This window comes from Bombus pyrosoma, linkage group LG8 (assembly GCF_014825855.1).
Source record: "Bombus pyrosoma isolate SC7728 linkage group LG8, ASM1482585v1, whole genome shotgun sequence".
NCBI lineage: Eukaryota > Metazoa > Arthropoda > Insecta > Hymenoptera > Apidae > Bombus > Bombus pyrosoma.
The window spans coordinates 786,949-804,206 of NC_057777.1; the positions used below are offsets into that span (position 1 = coordinate 786,949).

The 17,258-nt window shown below is 37.7% G+C and overlaps 2 protein-coding genes across 5 annotated transcripts in view; one reads left to right on the forward strand and one right to left on the reverse strand.

Annotated features, from left to right (window-relative positions):
* The window catches only part of LOC122570409 (neutral ceramidase), a 139,739-nt gene that overhangs the window by 80,461 nt on the left and 42,020 nt on the right, over positions 1-17,258 (reverse strand). The gene's annotated exons all lie outside the window — the stretch shown is intronic.
* LOC122570406 (sushi, von Willebrand factor type A, EGF and pentraxin domain-containing protein 1) overlaps positions 1-17,258 on the forward strand; it is a 52,524-nt gene that overhangs the window by 1,233 nt on the left and 34,033 nt on the right. For 2 of the 4 annotated variants that reach the window (XM_043732671.1, XM_043732674.1), the window contains exon 1: positions 173-531. The exons of the other annotated variants lie outside the window; for them this stretch is intronic. The gene's annotated coding sequence lies outside the window, so the exon portion shown is untranslated. Of the gene's footprint in view, positions 1-172; positions 532-17,258 lie in introns of those variants that run through there. 4 annotated transcript variants of the gene reach the window in all.

Genomic DNA, 17,258 nt, shown 5'->3' on the forward strand with positions numbered 1-17,258 from the left:
CCACGAGTCAAGCCGAGTCTGCTTCTCCTCCGCCTTTCCAGCTCGCCTACGTTCACGTTTGCTTCCTTTTCTCTCTCTCCCTCGCCTCGTTCAACCTATCGGCGTGTCTTCCCGAGGAGAGAAGCCTCTTACTCAGGTGACTCGCGCCGTTCACCTGGAGAGAGAGAGAACCGGGTTCCTCAGTTTCGAACCGGTGGGCCGGAGGGAAAGAGCTCCGTGACCCTGAATCCAACTGCTCTTCGTTCGTCTCCCCTTTGTCATTTTTTTATCCGAGACTTTTTCACGAGGACCGATTCCAGATCGATTTTTCCATCGACGTTCTGCCATTCGCGTCGAAACTGTGGCCGTCGAGAATTTTAAAGAGGATTTTGCAACGATTCAACTGTGTTTTCTGTTCGTTGTTTCAAGCGTGGACTCGAGGCTCGGTTTTGTGCAGTGAATTGTCGTCGACTCGCGCGGAGACCTTCTGTGCCGTGTACATGTACCCAGGACAGGGATTGCGGCGTGGAACGTAGGAGAGCAACAAACAAAGTAAGTTTACGAGGGAACTGCAGGAAATTTGAGGAAACCTTGAGACTCTCGTCCGAAGGATCCAACCTTCGTGTTTTCGTCGCCAGACTTTACATCGAATTCACCTCTCGGTGCGTGGGTTTCAAAGCTGTTGACGCTTTTGGCGAATTTTTGGAATATTTTCGGTAAATTTTACGGGAAATTTAAGAATGTTTTAAGGCTGTGGTTGGAAGCATGGAATCTCGAAACTTTCGTCGCGAGACTGCTTTGGGTTTATTCTTTGACGCGCGAGTTTGAGAGTTGTCGACACTTTTTACGAATTTTTGGAAAGTTTGTAGTAAGATTTTTGATAAATTTAAGAAACCCTTAAGACTGTGCTTCGAAGCACGCAACCCTTCTCTCTCGAGACTGCTTTGAACTTATTTTATAGAGATACAATGTTTGAAAATTACTGACAATTTGAAGTGAATGCAATAAAAAATGGTTCTAATATCGGAAACTTGGAATCTTCTTTGTAAAACCTTTCTTCGAATTTATTTTCTCGGAGTATGAGTTTCAGTTGTTGACACTTTCGATGAATTTTTAATTTCGAAGAAGCCTTGAGACCGTAGCTCGAGGAATGAAACCTTGAGACTTTCATCGTGAGACATTCCTTTCAATTTATCCTTTTATACATAATGTTTGAGAGTTGTTGCCAATCTTGATGAATTTTTAGTAGAGTTAGGATTACAGATATAACGATGTTGCTTAGGTTGCTGATGAGGATGTTGCGAGTAATACGGTTAGGCTTGGTCGAGTTAGAAAGACGCTAATTAGAAACAGTTTCTAACGAGCCTGAGCTCGATATACCGCAATATGGTTCGTTTTGATGGACGTTGGTAGAAGAACGCAGGAAGAAGGATGATTCTAACGTTAGTTGAATCGGAAGATTAAGTGCACTGCTTTCTTTGATGTCTTCTTCGAAGTATAATTTTGAAATGTTTGAAATCGGTGCAGAAATTATTATTATTATAAAAATCTACAGAATTTCGCAGAGTAATGTGTTTGTTGCAACGTTTAGAGACTGAAACGTATCTCTATTTACGTTTGATCTCTTCCATTTTGTCTGTGAAAGTGAGTACGAATTCGCATAAACATTCCTAACCTATTAATAGACGATTCATCGAATCGATTAGTTGCAATTACGCGATATGCTCCCTGACGATAAACTTGTTTCAGAGTTCTGTAAATAACATTAAATTAAATTTTGCGAAACGAATACGATAAACGTAACGCAATGGATGAGGAGAATATACAACATTCTGTTGCATTTCTTCTTAAATAAATAAGTGATATACAAAATAGACGACAACTCATTATTAAATTACTCCAAAGACTATGGCAATGTTTCCGTATCTGAAATACGAATTTGCATAAACATGTGCAGTGTTCGGTTACAATGTATCGAGGAAGACAAAACGAGGATAATTGGTACCGCGAGTTGATAGAGGATGGAAAGAACGATATGCGAGATACGCATTTTCTGACGTTTTATTTTGTTCTATTCCGAGCGTTTGAGCATTCGAAACGGCATGTTACTTCTTATTTCTTCTCTTAGAATTCGTTTCAGCGCAGAACTCGCGCGATTTTCGTTCTGCTCAGTGAGCTGTCGCATACATCGACTCCAGCTATGTAAAATGTGGAAACGGAAGCCTCGGGATCGCAGATTAAATCTCCCGTAATGCTACGTTTTTCATTTTCGCCTCGGTTGCGCCGCAAGATCGCAAAGACTGGCGATTTTTTATTCGGAAATTTTCATTTCAAACCATTGGAAAAATATTCGTGGCATAAAATGCTACAAATAAAACTTTACATCGCACTGCGATCCTTAAATCTACACCTGACGATAGCGTATCCTTGTACGTAAGTATCGAGATAATTCGTGGCCTCGTACAGGACACGATATAATCGATACAGATTATCAAGGAAACGATCGATCGGATTATCTTGTACGCGTGGAAAGTAATCGTACCGAAAGAAAACGTACCGAAGAAGCACGCGACAGATATTTGCAAAAGCTGTTGCAAAATGATGAATAGACAATCGTGCGTTAGTTTTATCAATTTTTTGATCTTCGCTGTAAAATTTTACGATGCAGGAATTTCGAGAAGCGTGAAATTTGGAATCTGATTGGTGGAACTTGTTTACAAAGCATCAAAGTGAATAAAACTAAGCGCTAGGGAAGACTCAAGGAAACGAGTGCAAAAATTAGGACAGTGGTAGAAATACTTTGAATTAACGTTTCAATCTTCCGTTGACAGATCTTCAATTCCTACCAAAATCTTCGTTCTGTCTGTAATTAGTTCGTCGAAGATCCATTAAAAAATATAATTCTGTGTAAATAGGAAAAGAGTATTCATAATGTTACGTTATATTCCCAAACGAGCAAACTAAACCTTTCCCATTAAACTAGCCTTTCGCTTCGCTATCAGTCGAAGTTCCTATCGAGCCAGATGTTTAAATCTCTCCTAATTATAAAAAATAGCCTTCCTCGCGGATTTCTTCCTTATAAGAGAACAATGTAGCCACCATTTTCGTCCTGAACAGGAACTACCGGTTCGTCGCTAGAACATAAAACGCGTGCAGTAAAATTCGCGAGCTAGAAGTCGCGCAAGAATGGCGGAGCTGAATTGATGGAAGAGAAAGCTCGTTCCTCGAACGACGAAATCCGAGAGTGCCCCGTAGCGTTCTACGTTCCTTGACCACGCGAATCGACTGTCTAATACCGCGACCGACCACGGGAATTAAGAAAATCGCCTACAATTTTGTTAATAAAAACGGAAAAAAATCTCTAGCTCCTCAAATGGAAAGCTTATTTGAATCAATACGCCGTTTCCTTCTTCGTAATTTGCGCTCGTTTCTTTGCTCCTTGGTCTATTCGCGTGCACGATAGAAAGTTATAGCTGCGCTATTAGCCATTGTCGTTTAAATTATTTCAGCTTGAGATATTAAATTCGTTTTATCCGTTTTCGTATATATACATTTGTTTCGTTAGATTTAGGTACCGACGAATGCTGGCTGAATAATAATTTAAATAGTAATTTGACAATTACCACGTAAATATCGTACCTAGTTATAATTAACGTTGACTTTTATCGAGATTAAAATATTATTGCGTATATCCATTTTATTCTCGTACCGTATAATTTTAATCATAATAGAGATACATACTAGAGACTGATTATTCTAGTTTTAATTGTAAACTCATTTTAAATAACTCTCAGATATTCGTAGAACGATAACATAGGACATTTACTTTTAATAATAAAATCAGCGCAAAATGTAGAATCTTTGTTGTCAAATTATTATATTTTCTCGTCGTCTAACTTCATACGCTTATACGGGCCATGTGCTTATATAAACACGTCTGATGAAAATAGTAAGTACGTGATAAACATGTAATCGCTGGATGTTGTCAAAGGACGAAGAAATGAAACAAAACAACAGCACGATCGAGTCGATAAAGATCAACGAATATATCATAATAAAATATCGCGCAAAATTGTTAGCCTATTTATCTCACCGATTTTACAATAACACAAATAAATCCCTAGATGATTATGATTTCTTTCGGCAAATTATTTAAGAATGTTTCGATAAATGCTACTGCCTTGACCTAAATGTTGCACAGGATGTTTTATTTGGAATGATTCGACAGAGGAAAGGAGATATAAAGTATAGGAAACAGCTTCTTGAAATATTGGAAAGAAAATGACGAAGAATATATTTATCATAATTCCCATCGTATCGTATCTAATTTTATTTGTAAAAAGATCCATCATCAATCGTTTAACCATCTGAAACACTCTTAATATCGTCATTCGTTCTTCTTTTTCCATCTGAAATCTAACTTAATAACGAACGAATTGAAAATACCTACGCAAAGGCAATTAAAAATTATAACAAAATTAAAATTAATTATATCTTTCTACTCGGTTTAAAAACTCCAAAATTCCGATTTACTAAATATTCCAACTACCATATCCTTCTCACGGTATTGCATCCATACCAACCTACGTGAAACATCCTGTACACTTTGTACCACGCGTTTAACCTCGATATCGCTGTTCCTTCGTTTTTCCATCGGAGATATCTACCTAATAGCGGCGGACAAGTGAAAACGCCTATACACCAGCTATAGATTACTTTGGAATTCAGTGACCAGCTACAACTGGTTCTGCTTTCCTTAGATTAGTGCTGGCCACACGACCGATCATTATACGAACGTGGCAAGAAAAAAGTTCGAATTATGTGGCTTTTGGGTTAGGCCAGGTAGGCGAGTTATGCTCGACGAATGCGTGGGTAGACGGCTAGAGGCGAGTCTTGGAGCCTCTGCAACAGTCTATTTGTTACGGTTTCGTTCGACCGTTTGACATCGACCTGTTTCGCCCAACGAAATTTCCTCGAGACTTCCTCTTGGTTAGAAAACATGTAGACTGGAACTCGATAATTTTGCATTGGATCGCAAGCAAGAAGAGAATCGTCCACTCGATTGTCCTTTTAGCAAGTTCTTCCATCGGTTCGGCTAATCGTGGTTGGAGTTTGCGTTTTCGTGATAACTGCACCAATAATGGCCAGGTTATTGAATCTTTCATTTTCATATTTATTTAGGTATTCGTTGCTTGAACGCGGGATTATTTATTAGTTTGAACATCGAAGGAATCGGTTGCGGTAATTATAGATAATTGGGATTTGTTTCTCTTGTAATTAGGTACGGAATAATGTGGCTATTGAAGCGTCTGATTTTATTATCCAACGGAGGAAGAAACATCTAGAAGGAGGAGAATGAAACTGTTTGTTCTTCTCTTTCTTCTTCTTCCAATTCTTTAAATTATTCTTTAAATGCGTCAATTTTAAGAAAGATGCATGATAAAGCAGAATTTCATGTTGCTTCTTATAGATAAAGATGTTCTTTCCTATTGGCGATTTAGATCGAATACATTAGATCCTTTCTTCGTAATATCGAGTTACGTTTACGACATAGAATTCAAAACGAGCGTGTCGTTTTTATAAGAAAAATTAGTTTCCATCTAATACTAAGGTTTAATTTAATACTACAGGTATACAAATTATTTTGCAATTATCTTTGCGACGACATATGTAACAGGATTTTGATAATATAATGCTAATAAACCTACTTGGATTAGCTTAGAAATATATTAGAGATCTGAACCCCTTCATCGAAGGAATTTATTCGACCTAAGCACGTTTGCAACGGTGCAAGATGCAACTAAACAAAATAATTACATCGAGGAGTATATCACTGTGTCTCTATCTTAGCAATTTTTCCACGATTAAAATTTATTTACACATTCCACGCAATAATCGTAAAATTCTATGGAGCGTTTCAATCTCAGTCGCTGTTTGCTAACTTTAATCGAGATCAACGTACCATTGATCGTGGTAGTCGATGTGAGTTGTTTAAATAAAATAGATAATAATGATAATGATAATAAACTGTGCCGAGACCAATAATAATAATCAAGATTCCGCATAGAATAAAATAAAATGAAGTAAATTGAAGTAAAATAAAATAAAACAGACGTAGGTACTTGAACGTCCTGCGTTAAATTCCAGTAGCGACTTCATCTTCCCACGATAGTTAGCAGGATGCACGGTGGAAGAAGATACAATCGAATCTAACTAGAACGCGACAAAATTCAGTCTGTAACGCACGGATCGTGACTTAAACAACAAATTTACGCGAACCGAGGCGTAACTTGGTTAAGGTACCGTTATCTTCTGACAGGTACCATCGTCCTAAGACATTCCAATCGCGTAACAAATTTCGAATCGCGTTCCGGGGCAACGTTTCATCGTACTGGATAGCAGCTTCTCGCCCGATTATGTGTTTCTCGATTCTTTAACACGTTGACTGCCACGACTTGAATCGTCAGTGACCCAAGTCATTAAATTTTTTATAACGAAAATAAATACAATAAAAAGAAGATAAACTTCGTGGACTAAAAAGTCGTGGACAATGTGAACGACCTACATAACGTCGTTAAGAACAAAAGTATGGAAATATAATATAATATTTTGATGAAATTCAATCTTATGCCGTAGTATATTTCAATCTATCGGAGTTTTCGTGGCAAAATAGAGAACTACGTGCATGGAATTAGCGCGAGGAACAACGCGTTAACCGAGATAATCTGGGTTCTGAAAAGGTCACGAGAACAGAGTTTCAATTTTAAAAAATTCTTTACGAAAGTTACGCGTACAAAGTACAGAAGCTGTAATATTTTAACAATGACGTTTTTACAAGTGAAAGATATCGAAGATCTCGGGATTACAAGACATCAAGATATCTTCCAGGCAGCGTATCATACATTTTTATCTTCTTTGTAATAACCAATGAATTTAAATCGCTATTCAGATAATTCAGATAATATATTGCACAATGATTTCAAATGGATGAATTCTAGCCGAAAGTGGACCATTCGCCGTAGAATATAAAATACAAAAATTCACATCTTAACGTTCATTGTACTCGTAAGGTATTATGTCACATAGAACTATTCGCTAAATTGCTTGCTCACTTACCATGCAAAGTTAGAGATGGTCGCGTACAAACTGTGGTTTAGTATACGACGTGTACGATAAATAAATACAATGAGTAAATAATCGATCAAATACTTTGGTAATCTTAACAGAGTGTAGGTATGCTTCTAACAAATATCTTGCAACTTTTCGAATTCGTTTCAAATCTGACCGATCAGATCATGATAGTCGTTTAAATGGAATTTAAAAAGCGGTTTACATAAAACGCACGAATAATATATTCGCAAAAAGTTTCCACGAATATTTCGATACTTTAACGAACTACTTCGTACGTTTATTAAACGATACTTTCAAATATCTCGCGATGAAAAAGTCAAGTCCCACCGGTATGCAGGTATGTAGTGGCGAGAGAAAAGAAGAAAGCCAAAAATCGAAGTACTTCCCACCACGCGATATCAACGTTGCTTTCTCGTTGCAACAATTTTGCGGCCGATCGTTAAACATTTTCCAAGACGGCGGAACGTGGATATAGTTGTTCCATGGAACCAAGCAACTATGACCACGCCCTGCGTGCTACCGAAGCGCTATTCAGGCTATCTATCAGGACTAACTGCACCGCACACTGAGCACAGTGTCGTAAATTCGCGAGCCGTGTCCGCTCCGTGAACCGACAAGAAAGCTGTATCCCGGATATTTCAAGTATGTCGGTCGATTGGCAAGAAATCGGCGAAATTGATTGCCTGTTCTGTTAGATGAACTTTTCATGCACTTTGTTTCGTTGTTGTCAAATTTTCTTTGGGAACCGCGATGGAAATTGAAAATAATCAAATCACATTGGGACATGACAAAATGAAATTCAAACTCGTGGTGTAACAACGAGCTTTAGAATTAACGACGAAGAAAAATTTGGACCTGGTAAGTTGCACGGAAACGCCGCAAATTCGACCGAACACGATATTTAACCGTAAAGGCATGGAACATGCGTTTGGCTGAAATGAATTAAATTGCCTTATGCCTTGGTTACGAATGGTTTCACGTAATTATCAAGGAAAACAGGTATTCAGAGAGAAAAGTTTCGCTCGAACCACGTTAGAAACGGAAACTCAAAAGCCAGAGTTACGAAATATCATTGCAAGATAATATTGCAATGTGGTCAGACCGCATCGCGGCACAACACCGACACACCCCATACAATACGCTTGGCATTCACTAAGGCGTTCCTCTTATACATTTATTATACATTTATACGTGTCTTCTCGACATTTTAAACGAACAGTAAGCAAATTTCCTTGTTACGACGAACGTGCTCGTTGCTGCAACCAGCAACGTGACGTTATCTACTCTCGAATCATAATAACCACTAACCTTGATGGTTCGTGTATAAAATATCGCTGCAAGGTATTTTCCATGATATACAGTCGATCAGGAACATTTATACCGTAAAATGCTTTCGCGTATAGTGGCCACAGCAGGTATTTACCCTTATTTTCCAATAAACCGTTTTTTTTCCTTGTCAGCTTCTACGTTCTTTCATTTTCATAGTTATACGAAAGTGTCAAATTTAACGTATAATACTTGAATTTCACTAATTGGCATGTAAATTTCGTAATAAATAGAACGACGTGCAATTACCTTTCGTAGCTACGGTATATGCGGTATGTGCCGTATAAGACATGTTGCAATTGAAAATCTAATGCTACCATATGTTTATGGTAAATGTTTTCAGATCGGTTTCGAACTCTGCCAATAATATAATCGCGATTAGATCGCAAATATACATCTATATGAATATAATTAAATAGATGGATCCTGGGAAATATGGTTTACTCTGTTACGCATTATACAGAGCATTATGCTTTGGGTATTTTCAATATCCTTGCTTATTATGTACATTTTACGTGTACCTTTATTCTCCTTATTATTAGGCACACTTTTTCACTTTCAGCATTCCCATAAATGCATAAAAATACACTTTAATCGTAACAGCTATCTCTGTTGTGTATGATACATATATAAAAATATCTAATGGTGTCCTTCGCGACGATTCGTCGCTCCTCGTTCGTTACTAACTCGACAATAATCACGCTCGCCGAGCTCATCGTACTAATGAGTTGAATATTAACGACGTTAACGGTAGAGCCAGTCGACGCGCATATGTACGTAGCAAAAGCAAAATCGAGCGACCGGTAGAGAACGTTGCTAGAGTCGATAATTACGCTGTGGAATTCAGCGAGAATTAATCCGACCACCATCGAATCCTAATTGTCTATTTAACCATGCAATTCTTCGAGACGATTGAATTAAACGCGTGTCGCGATACCTGGTTTCGATATAACCGAGTGGAAAATTCACCTGTTGCTGGTCTGTCGCTGCTGGATAGGTTTTAAGTTAGAAGGCTGGAGGAACTAGGAATGCGCTTGCTCAATAATTCTTGCCTCTTGATGACGAAAGAGGCTCGAAGAACGTCTTTGCTCGCTCGATTCTGGCCTCTCGATTCTCTCTCCTCATCGTCGATAGAGTTACTTTGCATTGGCAATTGGTGTGACGTGTTCTCAGTCGAGCAATCGTACGTGGACAGTTTAAGGTTTGAAAGTTTTTTGAGAAGCTGAAATTCTACGGCGATGATTTTAGGAAAGAGAATTCTTCGGTTTTGGGAACAATTTTTGCAGAAGCTACGATCTGAAATTATTCTGAAATAATTCGAGTTATGGAGAAGATCGAAATCGCATTTGAGAATTTTTGCAGAGCTAAGAGTCCTGTTAAGTGAAGTTTAAAAGAATAATTGTCGAGCCATGGAAAAGACACAGAAATGATAGTATCAAAATTATCTTTGATATCGAAACGAAGGTTTTATGTAATCAACATTAGGAAAGAGAAATAGTTGAATTAAGAAAGAGATGCGATAAATCGTTCATCCGTTTTAAGGATTTCATGAAACAAAGCTTCGGATAGAGAAGATTTGAACGACGCTATCGTCAAATAAATCGCAAGAAAAGAAAGATTGGTCGACCCGTTAATCTTCCATTGCAAAAGATATCATAGTCTTTCGTTTTTAACATAGTTTTCAATTTGCAAATGAATCGTTCTATACCATTTTATTAAATCAAGATGCGCACGATGCATGCCACGAATTATGATAGAACGTTCCGTTTAAAAAAAAATCGACCGACGGTGAGAAGACGAACGAAATTTGCACGTGTCAGACGTTGAACGCACCGCAAGGATTCAGCTTTTCGTAGTAGGTGTACGTTTCAGGTTTTCTTGTGGGAATAACACGGCTAAAGGAAGTTGGAGAGCCGGCTTTGTTACGAGCGGGCCCTCTTCTTAACCCTATCTTCGCTATACACGCGTTGCACACAACGAAGCCGGCTGTTTTTACGTGCGTGCGTTTAATTTCGCGTTGCCCTCGCCGCTCACGCGAAACTTTCTTGTTAAAAGCAATTTCGACCAACCAACCAATGAATACGGCGACGTTGCTCCTTGAATTCGCAATCGATGCTCGGTTTTGACTTCTCACTTCCTGTTCACCCTTCAGATTGTCACGGTGTCTTCGTTTGCTGAATTTTGAATTATTAGTGAAAAGCTTATTTACGAATGTATATCGTGTTCCTTTTTCAGGCGTTCGTCTATTGTTCGAGAATATATTATATCATTGTTATTACTGTTTGTTATTTTGAAGAACGAATATAACAAACTCTCGGTTCGTGCATTTGCTATGGTAAATAGTATACGAATCGCGTTATTTTCTATAGAATTAAGAAATTCATCGACTGGTGTATAGAAAAATGTATAGTTCCATTTAGAAGGAGCAAAGAAAATCCTTGAAATCTCGAAGCCATCGAGTATGTAAGAACTGTCACCGTCGCAAGATGTCCACCCCGAGGCAAATTAAGTTTCGTTTGAAACGCTTCTTCCAAATAAAACGAGTCACCTACAATAAGAGACCAAAGACTTTGGTGAACCGCTGAGTTCAAGAACGTTGTAACTAGCTGCAAGTCTAAACTCACGCTGAAACTCATTATGAAATCGAACAACAGCGAACATAGTCCTACATCGGCTCTAGTTTCCGCTAGTCGTTGATAAAAGACGATGGTATTCTAATTGCGCGAACGTTAGCCTCGCGATGTATTATTAAACGGTGGCGCGCGCGAGCGCGTTTTTATTAATCATGCCAGTCGAGCGTATTCCCGTTAGCCGTGGGACGTAACAAGTCGGACAACGCGATCACGAGCGCATCGATGATGACCGGAAATTAGATCACATCCTCTGACGCGAGAAGGATCTTGCTGGTGATCCACGAAAGGACACGCGTGCTTCCTTTATGCTGCACATGATAATAACGCGTAAGGTAATTAGGTCACGTGTCGGCCCATTCATCGAAAGAACCGCGAACGACTCACAATGAACTGTACAAATGGCCGACTGATTGCAGTTTCCATTTGCATATTACGAGGCAATGCGCTCTCTGAAACAAGAGTGCTCTCTCACAATTACGTGTTTTAATTATAACAGTTTACGCGGAGTGTGCTCTTCTATAGGATGAAATGTGCTGGAATATTTATGTAGGTCTTTGGGAATTCGTAGCGTATGTGATTAGTAGGTTATTTATTGTACGACTTGATATCGATACGTTTTCAATATTAACTTAGACCGATCGAGTCATTTTTCTACGACTTTTACGAACATTTGTAATTTAAAGGTCAGTAGTTCTGGAATCTTTCCACTTTTATCGTAGTCCATATAGACACACAACTCACATGGAAACAGCATATTAAATCAATGACAGACAAAATACAGACAACAAGGAGACAAATGCACTGGCTAACAAGTCGAAAATCCAAACTAAGCATAGAAAATAAACTTAAAATATATAAAACAATTATAAAACCAATCTGGACATACGGAATACCACTATGGGGGACAGCAGCAAAGAGCCATATAAACAAAATAGAGACATTACAATCAAAAATTCTGAGAACAANAAGGATATTCGGAAGGACGTCGGAATACCAACGGTCAAGGAGGAGATTATCAGATGCGCGGAAAGGTACAGAGAAAGAATAACAACACACCCAAACAGGCTGGCTACGGAAACGATCAACGCAAGCATAGAAAGAAGACTAAAAAGGAAACACTCAGCTGATCTCACAAAGGATATAAACTAAAAAACACGAAGATGGCACCCCGCTGGGGGTAACCATCCACATGCTATTCAATCACATGTTACATCATTTTACCTAATGTCCCACTGGACAAATTGTAAAATTAAAAATAAACAATATAATAAAAAAAAAAAAAAAACTTTTATCGTAGGATATAATTTTAACATCGATGTAAGTTGCTGAGGTAACTTTTTAACAGTTCGCAGTTAGATTAGTGAGACGTTCTGCGATCTCTGAATTTTTTCGCGGAATTTAATATTACTGATACGTTCTTAATAATAATTTAAGTCAACGTAGGGGAGATCAGTTTAACATTTTAGACGATTTTGTCGTGGAATGAGATATTTGAGAAGATTGATGTAGGTTTTTAGGTATTTATAGATGAATTAGTAGGTCGTTTTCAGATCGCTCGGTTTGTTTCGTAAGATATTAATTAGTCTGTGGAATGGAAAGATTAACGTGCCGATAATCGTAGGTATTGGGATTAACGTAAATAGACGTACGCAGTACATAGTATGTTTTGTATTGGTAATTCCATAAAGTAGTCCATGATAAACGATGGATAGATATAACGATATTTAATATTTATAGAATATTAGGATTAACATAAAAGTAAAAGTTTAACGCGTCTAATATATTTTGTGCTCGTAAGAGGCAGTTCGAAATACGCGTATAACGTACCTATATGATGTGCACAGTGAATCAGCCCAGTACCTGAACGAAAATTTTCACCAACCAAAATAAGATTAGGTATAAAATTCCCGCACAGAGAAAACATCAACAAATTAATTTTTCCATTATAAAAGTAAAGAACTTGTGCACAGTGAAAATTTAGAGAACACGTTAGAATGATAATTGTACGTAGAAATAACGTTACTGGATATTATCGTAGACGTTATTTGATGTAATCCGCGGTAAGCTACGATATCGATACGCAAGCGGACGTTGATCAAGTTCGCCAATATCCGCAACGAAAGTGAACGAATGTCTTCCTTTTGTCGGTTGCTCGTTCACCCATGGGAGAATGAAATTAAAACCCATTCACCGTTGTACGAACGGGACGCTAAATTCACTTCCTAACAGCTTGGAGTTTCTACGGCGTTTAAACGCATCGAATGCGTTTAACGTTAATACGTTAACGTCGTTCGAGCGACGCAAAGCAAGAACTGCGCGATTACTGGTCCGGAGAAAAGAAATGATTTATATAACGATAGGAGTGCAATTTGTTGCGAGGAAAGGTAGATAAAAGAGGCAAAGAAGAAAAGAAAAAGTTCGAATAATGGCAGAATATTTAAAATTGTTTGCGTAGTAGAACAGATATACTTGCAGTGAAATGTTTCATTGTATGTTTATTAAGACGTATTTTCTTCTTTATGCATGGAAAATTTCTATAATTATCGGAGAGAAAATTATTAGAGGAAACGAAGGAAAATAAAAGGCTACTATGAATGCAAGTGAATTGCGGTGAATTGTTTCATTTTATGTTATGTATCTCTAATGCATTCTGTTTCCTACAATGTGCATAAAAATTTGTAGAATCGCGAAAGATAGCAGTTACATATTAGGGAAAATAGGAAAGAGTATCTACTGGGAAAGATAGATGCCCGTTATGATATGAGAAATTGTTGGAAGAAGAAATAATTAGAACGGTGTTTCTGTTTGATTAAAAATTTACTTTTTGATCGCTAATGAATTATTATCCGATGCTTCGATGCAGGAGAAACAATTAAATGAAAGAACAAGGAAAACGATATTGTCCCTTAGATGCAAAAATTATTTAAACAGTCTGTCAATCAAAAGTATAAAACAAATAATATCGTCGTTTGAAAGTAAAGCAGGATAATCGTTGAAAAAAAAAAAAGAATCGCGTGGAAGTAAAAAGGAATCCAAACGAGTGTTGTACTTAGAGCTGAATGCAGATTGACAACATCAAACGTCGTTCTATAAATAATTCAATTAGGAGTTCGCAGGAATATGTACCATTATCCGTAAGAGGTTACGTAAAACCTGCTGCGAAGGTCAGCGTCTTCGTGCTTCGAATCGTGAAACCTTCTGGTATCGATTACCAATTTCGTTCAGGGGCGGAAGTCGCGGCGAAAGTCCATCTAAGGCGGCGGAAGTGGTCGCTGAACAATACCAACCGGTACTATGTCTCGTGACAGTCGTGTTCGTAGAGTTCGACGACATTTTTATGTCAACTATGCGTTTTAAATACTTTAACAGATTAGGTTAGAAACATACGAAGATTTTTAACTTGGAAATCTTCTTCCACCAAACGTTTTTGACTTAAAAGTCCCTTTCATCGATTTTACACACGCGGATAATTTTAGATAAACGGTATTTCGATCACACGTTAGAGACCCGCTATTTAACAATATAATGGTTATTTCAATAATGGATATCCTATAAAGAAATAACTACATAGAAAGGAAATTACGCAACAAAGTTACCTTCGGTAACAATAACCGATTTCCTTGTTTAAACCATTGCCATACATTCACGATTTTTTCATAATCAATTTAAAGAAAACCTTACATTTACGACAAAACCGTCTGTATCGCTAATAATAGCCTGCTCTATTTGCCATAAAATTACCACTCGAAATATAAGACACGTATCGAAATAAGATCGATCACGTTGCAAAATCGCACGGAACTGCGCGAACAATTGGATAAAAGTTGGACAAAAAACGAGTACACGATACTTTGATTTTCTGAACCGATTAAATACGGTTCACAGCCGCAAATGCAAACTTCAAGACCGGCTAATTTATGCCGATGTAACAGCTGTTATAACTATATCGCCGGGGGTCCAGTTAGAAAGTATGTTTCCAGTATCATCGTAATTACCGTTTTACCACCACTTCCTGGTTACGTCGAAACCGTTATTTGGCATGGTGTCGGCAAACGTGGAGAGATAAGTTCCCCGCAGGATGTAGATACGAGTGCCTTTCGATCGGTAAACGCATCGAGAACTATCGTCTCGACGTTTTACTCTAATGAACGGCTATCTCGGGCGAATGAGCGAAAGATTTTCTAGAACGGTACCTAGATCGACGAGCTGGGTAACTATGCAAAGGAATTAGTTTCCTAGAGATACTTTGGTAATAATCGGTGAATGAAATCTTTGTAATCTCGAGGATCGACTTTTCAGTTACAGTTCTCAGACTCGTTTTACACGCTGACACTCATTTTTTCGTTATTATTAATTTTTACAAGACCAGAAGTACCTATAGTTGGTTTAACACGTATTAAAATCCGTGTAAAAGTGGATAAACCGTGTAAAAGATACCGTGCAAATGTGAATCTTGTAAGAACTTGCAAAGTGTAAAAAGAGTCTTATATACTTATTCGAGTATTGACTTTTCTTTCAGTTACTTGTCAGATTTGTAGTGTTGCGTATTTCACGACACTAAATTATCCGAATATATGCCAATTCGTTTCGCTGGTTTTCATCATTTTCTTTAAATTCCACGTTTCCTTAGGTTTGACAACAGCAAAATGCACTTACCTTTAATTATAAATTTATATTTACCATAACTATAAAGGCTACTTACAAATTATACATACAATGCCTTAAATTCCCAGAAAACTCTATTTTTGAAAATGTCTTACCACAATTCGAGAATGAATTATTTTTGCAATTCCTGAAACGAGCAGTTCGAGTACTTCGTTCTTATCAATTTTATCGATCGAATTATCACGAAAATGGCGCTCATCCTTCTAACACCTGTTCTACTCTTCGATAAAGTGTCATTCGTGTTATTTTATTAGTATCTTACATGGTGTTGGGCCGACTTATATGTCGTATTACGCGATCCAAGGAAATAACGACTTGCACGAAATCGTGCGTGGTTTCACGCCAACGGCTGGTGGAATCGTGTCTGGCAGCGGTTGCTCGCTTTTTACACGCGCCGTTTCGTGCTGCTAAACCAGGAAATTCGAATACTTTCTAGTATTTACCTACAGCCACATATCGCGATTTCCCTCCATTTGTCTGTTTCGCCCTGGGCACTTCTTTACGTTGTTCTAATCCGTTTTAACGAGCCCCAAACCAAAGTGTTTCGTTGTTGGAATATCCTTCGCTCCGTTATCAGAGACGAGATATCTCGCGACGCAATGTTGCTCGTACGATATCACGGACGAGATATACCGCGTGTATGTTTATTAGGGCGAGAGTTGTAATTACAGAAAGATAGACGCACGAACAATGTCGTGTCGCGAGATATCTGGTCCACAGTTGCGAAGCGGTTAAACGATAAAATAAAATTTCTGACATTTTTTAAATGAACGGAAAAATTTATAATGCAGGAAGAAAGAAACGCTACAACATTACGAAATGAAATTATATTTGACAAGAAGAACGATTAAAATGTAATATATACCCCGGAATAGGTGACTGCTACCAATGCGATAAAAATGTCTAGCACCAAAGTAACTAATTCACGCGGTTGAACGATTTTAAACTTTCTTTTATCCAATTATATTTATACTACCTTCTCTTTTTTCAGTCCGGGTGACTTCATAATTTCGATATTTAATTATATCGAAAACAAACAGGAATTCCACCACAGATACCTCGAAAGTATATACATACAATTAGACGACGATGTTATAATTGAAATTTTTAGAATCGTTGTTCGTGTAATTTTATCTCTGACGTATCGGATATTTATCGTAAAAGTTTGTCTCATGACTGATTAGGTGCAATGATTTACCTCATTCTTTTACATTCTTTCAGTTTCCTAGTTCTGATTGAATTTCGTAATTGTCTGTTTATTTTTTGGTCTTTTATTAGTCTTCCTAGTTTCTTCTTTACTATCTTCTTCTTTTTCTATAGTTTCCATAAATTATTTTTCTTTGTTCCCTTGTTTCCTTGGTTTTGCCTTAGCCTCTATACCTTCTTCTGTTTCAGATTCAGAATTTTTCACCAGATTTAGAATTTAGTCGAGGAATTTGTCTAGCTTATGAAATTGTCGTTCAGCCGATCCGGAAATAAACACAGAGACCAAACTACCTTTTGCCATTTGATTTATGGTTTCAA